Source organism: Equus quagga, chromosome 1 (assembly GCF_021613505.1).
Source record: "Equus quagga isolate Etosha38 chromosome 1, UCLA_HA_Equagga_1.0, whole genome shotgun sequence".
Classification (NCBI taxonomy): Eukaryota; Metazoa; Chordata; class Mammalia; order Perissodactyla; family Equidae; genus Equus; species Equus quagga.
In genome coordinates, this window is record NC_060267.1 from 29,788,095 (window position 1) to 29,799,542 (window position 11,448).

The window sequence follows — 11,448 nt, forward strand, 5'->3', positions numbered from 1 at the left end:
TTAGACAAGAATCAAATCGGATTAAGTAAAGGTTAGAAAGGTTAGACACCACCACCCTAAACCAGTTACATGAGATTGCCAGAGAGCAACCAACTTAAGTTCTTGCCTTCCCCATTAAGAGCTTCTAGAGATAAGACCATTCCCCCTTCTTCCTGGCACAGAGAGGGAGGCATCTTCACAGATAGAGGTTTCCCTTAGAAATGTAAATGTTTCCCAACAAAGGGGCAAAACAAATTCCACTCCTTGGAGCCTGAATCTCATCTGTAGTTTTAAAACTAACCAGCCTAAAAATCCTCATCACTCTGTAGGTTAATTACCCATGGTGAAAAGATGGGAAGGAAGCCCAGTTATCCTCACCAGCATTCCCTGCCTCCATCAGACAGATTAGCTGTCTAAGTCAGTAATTAGCCATTGTTGACAGTGATGATACTATCATGACCTGGCATCGCCCGTGTCCTACGATTCACACCCTTTATATAAAGTATTTCATTTAATCTGCACAGCAACCTGTTCAGATGAGGAAACTGATGCTCCATTCTAGAATCACGGACTGTTAGAACGAAAAAGCAGCTTTAATGTCATCCACGTTCACACTCGATTTTCTTTACCACATCTGGAGAGCACCAGAGTCACTAGCCTCCCGTCTATTGAGTCATATCGGCTTCTAGGGGGGCAGGCAGCATTTCACAGTCTGTCCCCAACCCTCAGCCCACGGTGATCCTGGGGAGCTAAAGGAACATCAGAGAAAAATGTCACTGATATCTCCGAGGTCTAAGTGCTGCTTGTGTTTGCAATGGCAAAACCCTTTATCCATCTAAAAATGTGGTCTAGGAAAGCGGAGTCTCCTTTCCCCTCCTGGGATCAGCCAAGTCTACCTAATCACTTTTTCATCCGCCAGAAGGAAAGGAATTCAGGGGAAGATAAAACAATATTTAGTGAGTGCGACTGTTGTGCAGGCTCTTACATTATCTCATTTGCTTCTCCTGACAACCTTGTGAGGCAGATTATTCTTCTCGGATTTAAAACAGTATATGGAAATGGAGGCCAATTCAGTAACTTGCCTAAATTCACACGGGCCTGGCAGCCGTGAAACCTGCGTTCCCATCCAGGTCCGTCTGGGTCAAGACTTCCTTCTGCATTGCGCACCTTACGCTCTCTTAGCTCTCCATTTTCCTTTCCAGGAGGAGTCTCTAGTTAGATCAGAATTGCTCTCCTCCAACAACCTGGCTCCAACAGCTTCTGCCTTCAACAAATAACGCCTTAAACCTTAGCATCAGCCCCGGGGAGGAAAGGAGCTGAGCTGAGCCTACTGGAGACAGAGTCCAGGAGTCTCCCGCCACACCTGCCCCACCCTGTCCTGCAGCAAAAGACTCCAAGGAAAAGGAAAGCCAAGAACTCCGCCCCGCTCTTTGTGCTTAGGCTACTTCAGTAGGGCTCCCGGGGCCCACGGTGTCCCTGGCCCCACCATATCTCACAGCATCAGCAGGTAAAACCCAAGGTTTCAGAACAGAGACAGGGAGGCAGCTGGTTGCATGGGTGGGGCCAGAACAAAGAAGCTGCCTCAGGGAGATAAGGTGCCGCTTGACCCGCCAAGTTCTGCTCCTGGCTGCAGGGGCTGTCATCTCCCAGCCAGCCCTGTAGGCTACAGGGACTGCCTATGCCTGTGCCAGTGCCACAAGCCAGTCTTCAGCCCTTTTGATTAAATCAGCATTCATGGCGCTGATGTTTTTCACATTTGCTGAGGCATGTCCCTCGGGGGCATATTGGGAACATAGAAACCACGCGTAGGAAGGATAATAATAACCGTCAGAGAGCGGTATCCCCAAGCAGCTCAGTTGTCAACAACTCTCTGTTGAGAATCTGCTAGGGGTCAACACTATGGGAGAAATAAAAATGTGTACGACTTGGTGCCCAACTGCACGGAGCTTTCATAGGAATCTCAGACGTTAACTGAGTTTTCAAAGTAAGCCTGTGTTACAAAAGAAATTCTGTAAAATGGCAGAGCTCTGTGGCTCTAAAGTCAAACTGTTCCACCACTTAGTAGCTGTGTGAGGTTGATTAAGTGACTTAACCTCTCTGTGCCTCGGCGCCCTTGTGTGTAAAAAGAGATAACAGGAGGTAGCTGTGTCACAGGCTTGTGAAGAGGATTAAATGAGTCAGTGCACAAAAATGTCTTAAAACAGGGCCTGGAGCATAGAAAACAGTCAAGAAATGTTTATATTATTATTATTATTTAAACTACCAGTAAGTCTTACATCTCTAAATGAGTCAAATCAGCTAGAATTTTAATAAACTTAGCACAGGAAGGCCATCTGTTCGTTATTTCAGGAATTGGAGTATCCTTTTTGTGTATGTGAGACTTTTTCCTCCTTTTTTTTTTGGAGTATATCTTTACACAGAAACTTTGTAATGGGGACCAGCCTGGTGGCACAGCGGTTAAGCATGCATGTTCCGCTTTGGGGGCCCGGGGTTCGCTGGTTCAGATCCTGGGTGCAGACATGGCACCACTTGGCAATCCATGCTGTGGCAGGCATCCCACACATAAAGCAGAGGAAGATGGGCACGGATGTTAGCTCAGGGCCAGTCTTCCTCAGCAAAAAGAAGAGGATTGGCAGCAGATGTTAGCTCAGGGCTAATCTTCCTCAAAAAAAAAAAAAGAAAAAGAAACATTGTAATAGAGGATGCTTGGTTCCCAGGCCCTCCAACAAAAGCCTCTTCGAGCTGTGCTATCGTTTAAGACTTGCATGTGTGCAGTGTAAAAACAAATTTCAGCCCATTCTATTGGAATAACAGAAAATAAATGGAACAATGATTAAAAATATAATCAGTAGCTTTTTCTTTATCTTGAAAGTTGACACTTGAAGAAAAACAGGGTAGATTTTTAAATGGATGAAAAGGAAAATGGAAATTTGTGACAGGATGAAAAGAAACATCTGGGTACTTGAAAAGTTTTAGAGGTTGACCCTCTGAATTGTTTAGAAAGTCTTATTTCATTCGGGATTTATATGGTTTTTTTCCCCAAGCCACTATTGGAAGTGGTTTTGCACCTGTACGTGAAATTGAAAGACAGACACAGAAGAGGACGAAAGGAAGATGTATTTTCCTGAAAACGACATGTATACATGTGGGAGAAAAAAAACTATCTGGAATGGAATTAACTCAGCCTTAAGAAATAAAGGCAGGATAGAGTTTCCAAAAAGAAAAAGAAAATATTGTAAAAGGCCTTGACTTTCATACTTTCAACCACTGCACGTTTCAAACCTGCGCCTGTACGTGGTAAACGATGGTACCCAGCAAATGATGGAGTTGGGCGCATGTGCAGAGGTCCCTGCCCGCCAGCACACAGTATGCCCTCTTTCTTTGGCACGTTTGCCCATGTGATTTAATACTTTATTTTGTTTTCCCTTATTTGAATTAAAAAATGAGAGAAAATTTAAAAACAAAGACAACATGTAGACCACATTAATGGAACACAGTTGAGACAGAGACGACTCTCAAAGGAGCACACCCTAAGCCTCAGTCGAATCTCCACGGATCCAATTGTAAAGGAAAAGAAGAAAATTAAAGAATATGTGCCAACTATTAGAAATATATATTTGAAGATTGTGAAATAAAATTAAGAATTTGAGGGGCCGGCCCCATGGCCAAGTGGTTAAGTTCGCACACTCCGCTTCAGTGGCCCAGGGTTTCACCGGTTCAGATCCTGGGCACAGACACGACACCACTCATCAGGTCATGTTAAGGCCATGCCCCACATGCCACAACTAGAAGGACCCACAACTAAAATATACAACTAGGTACTGGGGGACTCTGGGGAGAAGAAGAAGGAAAAAAAAGATTGACAACAGATCTTAGCGCAGGCGCCAATCTTTAAAAAAAAAAAAAATTTAAGAATTTGATGACCCATTTTGGTTCTCTAGAAATGAAAACTCCCATAACATGCAAATTCATACAGAGTACACAAATCCATCTTTTTTACTTTTGATTTTCAGAAATGGTGTCCATGAGTACAAGAGTAAAGAGATGGCCAGCACAAAGCTGTACCAGGTGGCTCCCCTTCTTGGTCACCAGGGGACACCATTGGCTCCTAACTGCTTGGCTGTGGGAGCCATAAGTGGGGGAGGGCTGTTTCAGCACAGTTTAAGAAGGAAAGAACTGCCATTTAACGCGTTCATTCGGTTGCGACTTTTTTACAAATTAGTATTTGTAACCTAGAGATTGACAGAGATTTGGGATTTAATTAGGTTTTTTCTACGTCACTAACAACCCTTGTATAAATGCTTTTAAATGAAGTCTTGAGGGTAATTGACTCAATTCTCCATTCCCTCAAGAGTCTGTAGAGGGGCCGGCCTGGTGGCACAGCGGTTAAGTTCGCATGTTCCGCTTCTCGGCGGCCCGGGGTTCGCTGGTTCGGATCCTGGGCACAGACATGGCACCGCTTGGCAAAAGCCATGCTGTGGTAGGCATCCCACGTATAAAGTAGAGGAAGATGGGCATGGATGTTAGCTCAGGGCCAGTCTTCCTCAGCAAAAAGAGGATGGACAGTAGCTAGCTCAGGGCTAATCTTCCTCAAAAAAAAAAAAAAAAAGAGTCTGCAGAATTACTCCAGTTCTGACATGGCCTCAGTAGCTTTATCTGCTGCAGTAGATTATCTTATCTCGTTGAACTCTGAAACACCAAATCTAAGAATCTGACCTTAGCTTTTTATAAGCCTTTAAATTAGATAAACCATTCACTTACATTTATCTGCGTAAGTGCGATTTATGTCAAGACAGGAGTCAAATTCTAGACTAAATCAAACCCTCAGTCAAGAAAACAGCAGCCATCCAGCCCCACTCGGTTCCCGTGACTGTGCTCCCCGTGAAGACAGGTGGCGTGGCTGTGTGCAGGCTGTAGGGCCCCTCCTCTTGCACTAATGCTGTCCAGTAGTTTGCTTTTCCTTTTCAGCTGTTCCCTCTTGCTGACAATTTTTAAAGCCTAAGTTACTGTAAACCATTTAAGAGACAACTGGGCTGCATGAGAAATCTTGGCTGGTAAGCCTAGCTGTCTGCTAAAGAAGGTCTTCCGAGGAAGCAGAAAGCTGGTGAGGAGCCCACATTCCTGAAGGTCAGGTCCTTCTTGTCACAGTCCACAAACCAACTTTGGTAGGGGACGATGATTGCCTCTTACTCCACCACATTTCCAAGAGATTGCCGCACAAAGAACAATAAATTGCAATTTATTAAATCATAATGAATAAATAGGGTGTAGGAGTAATGATGGAGGCACGTGGTTTAATGGAAAAGCTCTTGGGTTATTGAGGTTATTTCAACAGATGGTAGCCTAATGTCTAAAATGTGAGTTTTGCTGGCTGATTTCTCAGTGGGTATATTATTTCCAAGCGCAGGGAGTGCATTTTCCCGTAATGTTCCATATATACTACGATACAAATGTACCTTGTTTTATAGTTGCTTACCACACTGTACGTCCCACATCGTGCTTCTCCACAGGCTGACATGACCCTCCCTTCCAGTGAAGAGGAAGGAAGATCACGCCACGGTATTAGGATAGGATAGGTTATGCCAGTAACAAATAAACCCTGGACTCTCAGTGGCTTGACACTATACATGTTTGTTTCTCATTCATGCTGATGTTCCTGGTTAGAAGGTTCACCAGGGCAGCTGCTCTCTAAGCAGCAAACTAAGGGATTGGTGCTCCTTCTATCCTGTGCCTCCCGTAACCGCCGGCCCTCCAGGACAACTTCAACTGACCCCATCTCTTATCGACAGAGTGATTAAGAATTGCCTTTCAGAAAAATCATTTTCCTGATCCTGTGCAGGGAGACAGCTTGTAAGATTAAAGATGGATCTCTTTATCTATGTTTTTGGCAGATCATTTCCACTGAATAGGGCGTGAAAGATACTTCAGATGGAAAAAAGGACTCCAGGAATTTTCATCAAGTCAACCACACAAAGGGTATGGAAAGTCAGAAAGTAAAGAAATATAAAAACTAAGAACAAAATCTAAGCCAACCAGTATTTTCTGTATGATTTTAAGCCTAAATGTTACTATGATAAATTCTCTCTGGTTTAAAAATTCTTAAAATGCTCTAATAGTAAAGAAATAAACGATCAAAAAGTGAATTGTATATAGTAAATGATTAATAAATAATTATTAAACAATGAAAAAAAAACAAAAAAAAGAATTGCCTTTCAAGGGCTGGCCATGGGGCTGAGTGGTTAAGCTCGCACACTCCACTTTGGCAGCCCAGGGTTCCCTGGTTCAGTTCCTGGGCACAGACCTAGCACTGCTCAAGCCACGCTGAGGTGGCATCCCGCATAGCAGAGCTAGAAGGACCTACAACTAGAATATACAACTATGTACTGGGGGGCTTTGGGGAAAAGAAGAAAAAAAATTGGCAACAGATGTTAGCTCAGAGCCAATCTTTAAAAGAAAACAAAGGAATTGCCTTTCAGAAAATTTGCAAAGTCATGTAGCCAGGGCATGTGCAAAAGAAGAAACCGTGGAGCTGGCCCATGGCTGAGTGGTTAAGTTTGTGCACTCCACTTCGGCAGCCCAGGGTTTCAGCGGTTTGGATCCCGGGTGCGGACATGGCACTGCTCATCAAGCCACACTGAGGTGGCATCCCACACAGCACAACCAGAGGCACTCACAACTAGAATATACAACTATGTACTGGGGGGCTTTGGGGAGAAGACGAAAGAAAAAAAAAGATTGGCAACAGTTGTTAGCTCAGGGCCAATCTTTAAAATAAAAGAAGAAGAAGAAGAAGAAGAAATTGTGACCCGAAAAGACCTGGGAACCAAAGATCCTCCTTCCAACGGAACCCAAGGACCAGGACACGACCAGAACTTGAAAGTCGGGCTCTTATCAGAAGCAGGGTTCCCTCATTCAGGAAGATCTGGTGTTAAAATTCCTTCCCCACCTCATCATAAATGTTTAAAACCCCACCATAAATGTTTAGAACCCTGTCATAAGTGTTTAAAACCTTACCATAAATTCTTGAAGCCCACCAATCATAACCTCACCGGCATTTCTGTGTGCCAGCCTGTCATCCCTAACCACTTCAATTTCGCCCCAAATTCTGAATTGGGGAGACAGATCTGAGGGCACGTGCCCCCTGTCTCCCTGCAGATGGATCTCACAGAACAAAACTGATGTCTTTTCCCAAAGGCTGATGCCATAATTCATTGGCTTGTTTATGTGCATCAGGCAGAGAACCCCAATTTTGTGCAGTAACACTCTGCCATCTTGGAACTTTCGCTTCCAGTCACGCAGTTGGAGAGAGAGCCTGCATGAAAGAGTGTGAGGGGTGTTTTATGTAAGAGGGTGCTGGGAAGTGTAGTCTTCCTCTGACCTCAAAAGGAAAATGAGGGGCTGGCCTCGTGGCCAAGTGGTCAAGTTCGTGCACTCCACTTCAGTGGCCCAGGGTTTGCTGGTTTGGATCCTGGGCGCAGACCTACACACCACTCATCAAGGAAGAACTAGAATGACTTACAACTAAAATATACAACTATGTAATGGGGCTCTGGGGAGAAAAAAAGAAAAAGAGGAAGACTGGCAACCGATGTTAGCTCAGGGCCAATCTTCCTCACACACACACACACACACACACACACACACACACACACAGAAAGGAAGAGGAAAGGATTTGGTGAACACACAGAAGCATCTCTACCACAATCATTCATCACTATTTCTAACAAAGGAAATTTCTGTTAATATCAATTTCATCTTTCCCTTTCAATCTCACCTTCTTGGATTCTGTAACATTGCTAATAACGGGGAGAAATTAAATAAACTTTTGCATCCTTGTGACCTTGTCAAAAACCATTTTAAACTACATAAGCATTTTAATCTATACAAGATTTCACTTAACCTAGAAGAGTACTCTAATTATAAACTGCTCTCCACAGACGGAAGACCACTGACCCTACGTCCCTTCACTCCTCCAGTCCCACGTTCAGACTTCAGACCATGTTAGAATTAGAACCCACAGCCACTTGTGGGGTCTTGCTTCTCCACCATTGCAAAACCTGAACCCTCCCATACACAACAAAGGACATTAAACTAGAGTAATGTTTCCAAATTCGTGACAGATATTAATCTTTGGGGCTCAGGAATGAGAAATCACCATTTCCAAGAATTCCAGAAACCGTAAGTTCTTCTTAAAATACCGACAACATTCTTCTTCCTTTTCACTCATTGTGGATATCTGAAACAAATTTGTTTAATAATTAATAAATATTAAGTGTAGTAGTATAACAAAGAACTGTAGCCTATAGCAAATATTCAGACATTGACAAACCAGGAGAGAACATTAGTAGGTAGTATTTGAATAATGCAACATTCAGATCTCCCAGCAAGGAAACAGTACTACCAGAATCACATGTGGAAATTGCCAACTTAAGCATTTATTTTGCTTCCCAAACGCATTATTTCTTGTAATGCTACTCATAGGATTTGCATAAGGTATACCATGCATATAAATGTATTAATATTTATTTTATTTGCGAGGATGTCTCACTGTTAACAGCAGACGGGGCCATGAATACACACATATAACATGGCAACAGCTACAAGCAGCCTCTACTAATTGGACCCTGACAACTCTCTAAGTGTTGGCATTAACCTTCAGCTCTACATGTCAACAAAACCTTCCTGAGAAAAGCTAGGTAGGAGTTCTGCACAGACACAGTAAATCAGGGCAAGTTCGACTAGCTCCTGCGCTGGGACCAGCAGTCGTAACCTGCTTGCTAGCTCGCTCTCATTGATAGCCAGGCTCGCGGCTGCTGTGGCTGACTCTGAAGAGTCTTTGCCTTTTATCCTCTTCCCAATGTTAACTAGTTCTTACTCACTTTGTGAGACCTCCCGAACTCCATATGCTGCGTCCTTGTCAGCATCTCTAGTTTTCCTTCTCGCATACATTTCCTTGCCTTACATACTACCTAACGAGCCTGGGTCCCTCCTGCTTAACTCCAAGACATGAGGACTCCCGGCTCCCGTTACCATCAATGCCCTGGGTGACCCACTGATGTTGATAACTCACCGTACCCAGGTGGGCCTTAATGGGAAATACATACATAAAAATATCTTAGGGCCAGCCTGGTTAAGTGTGTGCATTCCGCTTCAGTGGCCCGGGTTCACGGGTTCGGGTCACAGATGTGGCTCTATGCACTGCTTGTCAAGCCATGCTGTGGCAGGCATCCCACATATAAAGTAGAGGAAGATGGGCATGGATGTCAGCTCAGGGCCAGTCTTCCTCAGCAAAAAGAGGAGGACTGGTGGCAGATGTTAGCTCAGGACTAATCTTCCTAAAAAAAAATACAAATCTTAAACCTATATATTGAGATAAAACATTTCATAAATGGTCTCAATCTCATGACATCTCTGTGAGGCTAAGAAGATGGCAGGCATTATTTTCTCCATCTTAAGTTGAGAAAAACTGATGCATACGGAAAGTGTGATAAACTTAAATGCATCAACATTTAATAGGGCTGGACTGGGACCAGGGTTTCCTTTTTACTCTTTGAACGGATATTTGAGTGCTTACTGTGTGCCAGGCACCTAATGCGGCTTTTGTTTCATTACTCCGTACTGCCTAGGAGGGAATGCACTTACATTAGCAAAGAAGAGTAGCGTTCTACCATTATAATATTTCAACGAGATCTTTATAACAAGAGGTCACAGAGGTAGAGTCTGTGTTGGTCGAATGTTCTGTAGAAAGCATTAATCACGTTGGAACACTTCCATTAATCGTTTCTTAATAATTGATGCTGAGAGCAAATTTATCCACCTTCACAGCGCGGAGGGGAAGGCATGGGGCACAAGTCAGAGACGGAGATTAGAGTGGTTTCCAGTTTATAAAGTGCTTTCACTTAGGTGTCCTCTAAGATAATCCTCACCGTTTTCTGAAGGAATAGGGCCAGGATTATCCTCATTACATAGATGAAACCAAGACGGGGGCGTAAAACGAGATCCAAGAACAAATCTGCTCTTTCACTCTTGTTGAATTGGAACAGAATTTGCAGAACCCAGTTGGGGGTCAGGAATGTGGCCAGAAAGTGATTGTGATGAAATATTCCTGAATGTAATTTTACCCAGCTGATAAACTAAGACAGTTAAATAGATCCTGCAGTTTCATTGAGAAATCCACCCCAGTTTGGGACAACGCATAAAGGCTCAGACTGGCTGCATTCGGAGCTTCAAGCCAGCAGCACTTTTCACTGCTTCTGTTGAGTTTATCACCACAGGGAAGCTTCGCAACAGCTCAGGTTCAGCTGGTCAAAGTTGCCCCATGACCACTGTTGCAGTCTGATCAGTTGCCGCTCACCATCTACATAGACCGTGCATGTGGTCCACTCAGCGCCTATAGTTCGCAAACAAACAGCAGCTGGGGTGGTACCGAACTTGCCATTGGGAGGTGGTACAGTGCAGTGATTGAGTTTGGGACACTGAACTCAGACAGCTTGAACTCAAAATCTGGCTTCAGGGACCAGCCCCTTGGCCGAGTGGTTAAGTTCATGCTCTGCACATTGGCAGCCCAGGGTTTCACCAGTTTGGATCCTGGGAGCAGACATGGCACTGCTCATCAGGCCACGCTGAGGCAGCATCCCACATGCCACAACTAGAAGGACCCACAACTAAAGATATACAACTCTGGGGGCCAGCCCCATGGCTGAGTGGTTAAGTTCGCATGCTCTGCTGCGGCGGCCCGGGGTTTCACTGGTTTGGATCCTGGGCGCGGACAGGGATGGCACCACTCATCAGGCCACATTGAGGCGGCGTCCCATATGCCACAACTAGAAGGACCTGCAACTAAGATATACAACTATGTACCAGGGGGAATTTGGGGAGATAAAGCAGGGAAAAAAAAAAAAAAGATATGCAACTATGTACTGGGGGGCTTTGGGAAGAAAAAGGAAAAAATAAAATCTTAACAAAGAAACACAATAGGTGCAAGAAGGGTGCTCTGACTTTTTGCTTTTTCTTCCTAAAAGCAGGAAATCAAACCTCATATGGAAGACGTCCTCCCTCTACCAAAGCGAAAGCATGCCTCTTATCATCGAGGGCAGAAAGTTGAAGCTGGGAGAATTCTGAACAGACTTTATTAAAATAATTCTTATCTTCCTTTAGTCTCCCTATTTATTTTAGTTACGTTTCTATAATTGCCTCTCTTTGTTCAGCCTAATATAAAAGAATTTAGGTTATGTTACTTCTTTGGGTCTTCATTTTCTTATGGGCTCCCACTTCACATAAAATTTATATTAAGTAATTTGTATGCTTTTCTTCTGTTAATATGTCTTATTTCAATTTAATTCTCAGGCCCAGCAGAAAACCCTAAGAGCGTAGAGGTAAAATTTTGCCTCCCCTACAAGGACTAAATAAGATAACAATGTATTTGAAACACATCAATACAGAAGAAACGTTTACTACTATTATCTACTA